The 6,264-nt window shown below is 39.1% G+C and overlaps 1 non-coding gene across 1 annotated transcript; it reads right to left on the reverse strand.

The window, feature by feature from the left end:
- Positions 1–345: 345 nt before the first annotated feature.
- Positions 346–451, reverse strand: LOC120967555 (small nucleolar RNA R71). Its single transcript, XR_005761294.1, has one exon. It is a non-coding gene; the product is annotated as a small nucleolar RNA R71 (small nucleolar RNA).
- Between the last annotated feature and the right edge of the window lie 5,813 nt (positions 452–6,264).

Below are 6,264 nucleotides of genomic sequence, written 5' to 3' on the forward strand. Positions count from 1 at the left end.
TGGATCCCAAGAGATCATGGGATACCAGGAGAAATGGTGCAACCAATTATTCAGGAGAACAATTCTGAATTGAAGCCTGCTCTGATTAACATGGTACAACAGTCTAGATTTGGTGGAACAGCTTTAGAAGACCCACATGAGCATATAAAAACTTTCTTGGAGTATTGTAACACCCTCAAGCAAAATGGAGTTTCACCGAGTGCTATCAGATTGTCACTATTCCCATTTTCCTTGAGAGATGGAGCAAGAGTATGGCTTCACTCGTTGCCTGAATATCTGAAGGATACTTGGGAGACTTTATTGCAGACATTTCTTGAGAGATACTTTCCACCAACAAAAGCTGCTGAATACAGGGACAAGTTAACAAGGTTTACTTAATATGATGGAGAAAGTTTGTATGACGCATGGCAAAGATTCAACTCTTAATTAGAATGTGTCCTCATCATGGTTTAGAAAGATGGCTGGTGTTACAAACCTTTTACAAAGGACTGTCCACTCAAACCAGAGCTTTTGTCGATTCTGCTGCTGGAGGAGGAATCATGAACAAAACCCTTGATGAAGCATTTGCATTGATTGAAAGTATGGCGTCTCATCATTTCCAATGGTCAAGTGAAAGAGCAATAGCATCACCTCATGCTGGTTTGTATAATGTCTCTGCAAATGATAGCATGGTGGCTCAGATTGACATCTTGAACAAGAAGATGGATAGTATCATGTCAAATTGCATTGGTACATCTGTAGCTTCAGTAAGTGTGCCTCAAATGTGTGATGTATGTGGCCAAGCAGGTCATCCTTCAACAGAATGTACCTTCTATTCAGCAATCAGATCATCGGTTTCAGAAGTAAGTTATGCCCAAAGTCAAGGTCCATTCTCAAACAACTACAATCCTTCTTGGAGGAACCATCCAAACTTTTCGTACAAGAACAATCAGTCATATGCATGTGGATCGACAGTACAAGGAAATCGACCACCAAATCATCCAAGTCAATTTCAAGTGCCGAGGCAGAATGAACAACAAAATGTTCAGTCAGATGGAATGGAGGAAATCATGAAGATGCAGTTGGAATTGATGAACAAGATGACAAATGAAGTTAATGGCTTAAAGGATTCTGTTAAGATGCTTGTGAGCAAAATGGATAGTATGGTGGGAGAAAATGAAGCAAGGCTTCATGCTCAACCAATTCCAAACCCGAAAGCTCACTGTGGGGCAATATCTTCAGTTGATGCAGTGACTACAAGGAGTGGAGTTATGACATGACCATTACTTCCTATTCCGAAGACATATGTTCCTCCTGCTATGAGGCCAAGTTCATCCGGAACTCCATCTTCAACATCATCAGAGAAAATAAAGGAGAAAGAAGTTGATTACTGAATTGAAACTGAAGTCGAATTTCCTGGTTTTCAAACAAGAGCTGAGCCTTTGCTAGAGGAAGCAATAACAACCAATAACATTCCCTTTCCTGAGAGGTTCAACAAACCCAAAGATGACAAGCAATTTGCCAAATTTTTGGAAACTATGAAAGGAGTTCAGATTACTATTCCTATTCTTGAAGCTGTGTTGCATGTTCTGATGTATGCCAAATATTTCAAGGAATTATTAACAAAGAAAAGAAGCATGTCTGAGCCAGAAGTTGTAACTCTATCAAAGGAATGCAGTGCAATAATTCAGAATTCCATGCCTCAAAAATTGGATGATCCAGGAAGTTTTTGTGTACCATGTGTGATTGGAAACAAAACTTAAAGTGCTCTGTGTGACTTGGGCTCAAGTGTTAGTGTGTTACCACATTCAGTTAGCAAAAGGATGTTCTTGGGAGAATTAAATCCAACATCCATAACTCTTCAGTTAGCCGACATAATTTATTGGAGACCTGTTGGAATTCTTGAGGATGTTCCAATCAAAGTTGGGAAGTTTGCTTATCCGGTTGACTTTGTAGTGCTAGATATGGAGGACAAGAGTGAGGCTGTGATTCTTGGAAGACCATTTTTGGCCACAGCTGGTGCACTTATTGATGTCCAAGAAGCTAAATTGAGCTTGAGGTTCGGAAATGAAAAGGTGGAGTTTGACATGAAGCATGCAACACATGTTCCGCAAAGAGAAAAACACTGCTATAGAATTGATACATTACAGAAATGTGTGGAAGAAGGTTATGAAGAGAGGTATGGAAGTAATTGTTGTGAAGTAGTTGAGGAGGACAATAGTGATATTAGATATGAGGAAATCAGACCTGTGAGCATGTTGGAAAGTAGTGCAAGACCATTAGAGAAGATGCAACCAAGGCAAATAGAAATGGAACTACTTCCAGAAAGTTTGAAGTATGCATTCTTAGACAATGAAAACCAGTGGCCAATTATCGTAAACAGCGAGTTGATGGAAATGCAAATGAAAGGGCTTCAAGCTGTTTTGCAAAAGTACAAGGATGTTATTGGATATTCGATTGATGACATGAAAGGGATAAATCCTGTTGTCTGCTCTCATAGGATTTACTTGAAAGAAAGCAGTGTGCCAATTAGAGAAAGTCAAAGAAGGTTAAATCCCAATTTACAAGAGGTTGTCAAAAAGGAGATTCTTAAATTGCTCTCTGCTGATATCATATACCCAATTTCGGACAGCGAGTGGGTGAGCCCTATTCACATGGTGCCCAAAAAAGGAGGAATAACTGTCATTGAAAACGAACAAGGGCAAACGATTCCTAGTAGGACTGTCACAAGGTGGAGAATGGTCAATGATTTCAGAAAGTTAAATGAAGTAACAAGGAAGGACCATTTTCCTTTACCTTTTATTGACCAAATGCTGGAAAGGCTTGCTGGGCATGGATATTTCTGCTGCTTAGCTGGGTATTCAGGATTCTTGCAAATCCCAATTCACCCAGATGATCAAGATAAAACAACTTTCACTTGCCCATACGGAACATTTGCTTACAAAAGACTAGCTTATGGACTTTGTAATGCACCCCCAACTTTTCAAAGGTTTATACTCTCTATATTCTCTGATACGATAGGAATCAAAGTGGAGGTGTTCATAGATGATATTACAGTCGTTGGAAAAAGTTATGAAGATTGCTTGAATAATCTGGCAGCAGTTCTTCAGAGGTGTTCAGAACACAATCTAGTCCTAAACTGGGAGAAGTGTCAGTTTCTTGTAAGAGAAGGAATTATTTTGGGACATTTGGTATCTAAAAGAGGAATTGAGGTTGATCAAGCAAAAGTTGAAGTAATATCAAAACTTCCACCACCTGTAAATGTGAAGGGAGTGAGGAGCTTTTTGGGACATGCTGGGTTCTATAGACGATTCATAAAGGATTTATCCAAGATAGCGAAACCCCTCACTAATATCCTAAACAATGATGTTAAGTTCAACTTTGATGCAGAATGTGAAAAATCCTTCAACTTGCTCAAGGAAGCATTGGTCACTGCTCCAGTAGTCCAACCCCCTGACTGGGAATTACCATTTGAGATAATGTGTGATGCAAGCGACTTTGCTGTAGGTGCAGTACTTGCACAAAGAAAAGGAAAAGATTTGCATGTAATATACTATGCTAGCAAAACTCTTGATGATGCTCAAGCTAATTACACAACCACCTAAAAGGAGTTGTTGGCAGTAGTGTATGCCTTTGAAAAATTCAGGCCATATCTTGTGGGATCTCATTGTGTAGTTTACACAGACCACGCTGCAATAAGATAATTACTCAGCAAGAAAGAAGCCAAGCCAAGGTTAATTAGATGGATACTCTTGCTTCAAGAATTTGATGTGGAAATCAAGGACAAGAAAGGAGCTGAAAATGTTGTGGCAAGATCACTTGTCGAGATTGCAAAACAATGCAGTAGACTCCTTACCTATCAATGATGTTTCACCAGGGAGCAATCTTATGCAAGTGACTAGTATACAAAACTATACACCATGGTACGCAGATATAGTTAATTATCTGGTCTGTAACAAAGTTCCTATAGATTTTGGGTATCAAAAGAAGAAGAAATTCCTATCAGATATGAAGCACTTCTTTTGGGATGAACCTTACTTATTCAAGCATTGTGCTGATGGTATTGTTTGAAGATGCTTGCCAGAAAGTGAAACTAAAAGTGTGATCTATCATTGCCATTCATCCCCTTAAGGAGGTCATGCAAGTACTCGAAAGACTCAAGCAAAAATTTTGCAAGCAAGATTTTATTGGCCAACTTTATTCAAGGATGTACATTCCTATATTGAAGCTTGTGATCCTTGTCAGAGAACTGGAAAGATTTCAAAAAGGCAAGAGATGCCTCAAAAAGGAATTCTTGAAGTAGAGCTCTTTGATGTATGGGGAATTGATTATGTTGGACCCTTGCCATCATCAAAAGGGTACAAATACATATTGGTGGCAGTGGACTATGTGTCAAAATGGGTTGAGGCTGTGCCAACCGTCAATGCTGATTCCAAGTCAGTTTGCAATTTATTCAAGCAAGTGATCTTTCCAAGATTTGGTGTGCCACAGATTGTTATCAGTGATGGATGAACGCATTTCAACAACTCCCAACTAGAATCTCTCTTAGCAAAATATGGAGTTCATAATCACAGAATTACAACTCCATATCACCCACAAGCAAACGGACAAGTGGAGCTGTCTAATAGAGAAATAAAGGCTATCCTCGAGAAGGTAGTATCAAAGTCAAGGTCTGACTGGGTACTGAAATTACCAGACACACTGTGGGCATATAGGACAGCTTATAAAACACCAATTGGAATGTCACCATTCAGGTTAATATATGGAAAAGCATGCCATCTACCCATTGAACTTGAACACAAAGCTTAGTGGGCACTAAGGAAACTCAATATCGACCTTGATACAGCAGGAAAACATAGAAAACTTCAACTCCGTGAAATGGAAGAACTGAGAGCTGACTCTTACGAGAGTGCAAGAATCTACAAAGAAAGACCAAGCTCTGGCATGAAAAGCATATATTGAGGAAAGAATTTCATCTTGGACAGTTGGTATTGGTCTACGATACTAGGTTTCATTTCTTTCCCGGTAAATTCAAGTCAAGATGGTATGGCCCTTGCAAGGTGAAGAAGATTCTGAAAAGTGGTGCTATCCAAGTGCAAAGTACTTCTGGAGGTCTCTTCCTTGTAAATGGTCAAAGACTGAAGCCTTACATCCCTGGAGACACACCTCTGATTTCTGAAGATGAGAATGCAAGCGAAGATCAAGACCTGGAGAAGGAAATTCAAGAAGGCGAGGGGAGCCAAGAGGTGGTGTCGATCCCTGCATGACCCTGACCCCACTAAAGAGACATGGTCGAGCTAAAGACCTAAAACAAGCGCCTTTCAGGAGGCAACCTGAATCTTTAATAAGTTCTTTTCCTTATTTAGTTTTCATAGAAAAGTTTTTATGTGTTTATGTCTTTCTTTTTCAGTGAATAAAGGCAAGGCGAGCACAAACAGGGAACACAAACAGAGAAGAGTGGAGAGAAGAAACTAGGGGAGAATATTATACAAATACCAGGTGATTCTGTTCCACTTGAAGCAACCTTTAGAAAATTCAGTATGAGGACTGGCGTTTAATTGCATTGAAAATCTTTCTTTTTCTGTATTGTGACACGTTACTCATCACTGCAAAGTAGGATTCACCCCAAGAAGATTGTTCATTCTCTTAATACTAAAACTATGCAGTTGTATTCTTCTTATGGTAAATTGTGATAATGAATACTTTATACCTCCGTGTAAATGTTCAATGGGAATGCCTTGAGTCTAAGTGAAACCTACTGATGAATTGATGTGTTGTGTGTGACTGTCCCAAGTTAAGCTAAGTAACTGGTGGCACTTAAGTAGTAACTATGATCTCTGGATCTGTAGTCTGTGAAAAACAGTGCCATTAGCTATGGATTTCTCTTTCAATTACTCCTGTTTTACTTAAGCTAAGTAATTTTCAAATAAATATATAATATGTTTATAATAATTTAAGTCCGATCGACCTACAGTAGCATGTCATGTTCCCTGGATTGGTGGCTTGTGAAATCTGGTAGATTGGACTGTAAAATTTCATATAAATGCTATAATTGTCGAACCAGGTGTATACCATGTTCTCTGGATCGGTGGTATGTTCCTTTGGGGGAGACAATAACTAAAAAATGCTATAATTGTCGAACCAGGTGTAAACCATGTTCTCTGGATCGGTGGTATGTTCCTTTGGGGAGACAATAACAAAAAAATTCTAATAATTGGTCAAGCCAGGTGTATACCATGTTCTCGGGATCGGTGGTATGTTCCTTTGGTGAGACTGATATAATAT

This window comes from Aegilops tauschii, chromosome 6, assembly GCF_002575655.3.
Source record: "Aegilops tauschii subsp. strangulata cultivar AL8/78 chromosome 6, Aet v6.0, whole genome shotgun sequence".
Lineage (NCBI taxonomy): Eukaryota > Viridiplantae > Streptophyta > Magnoliopsida > Poales > Poaceae > Aegilops > Aegilops tauschii.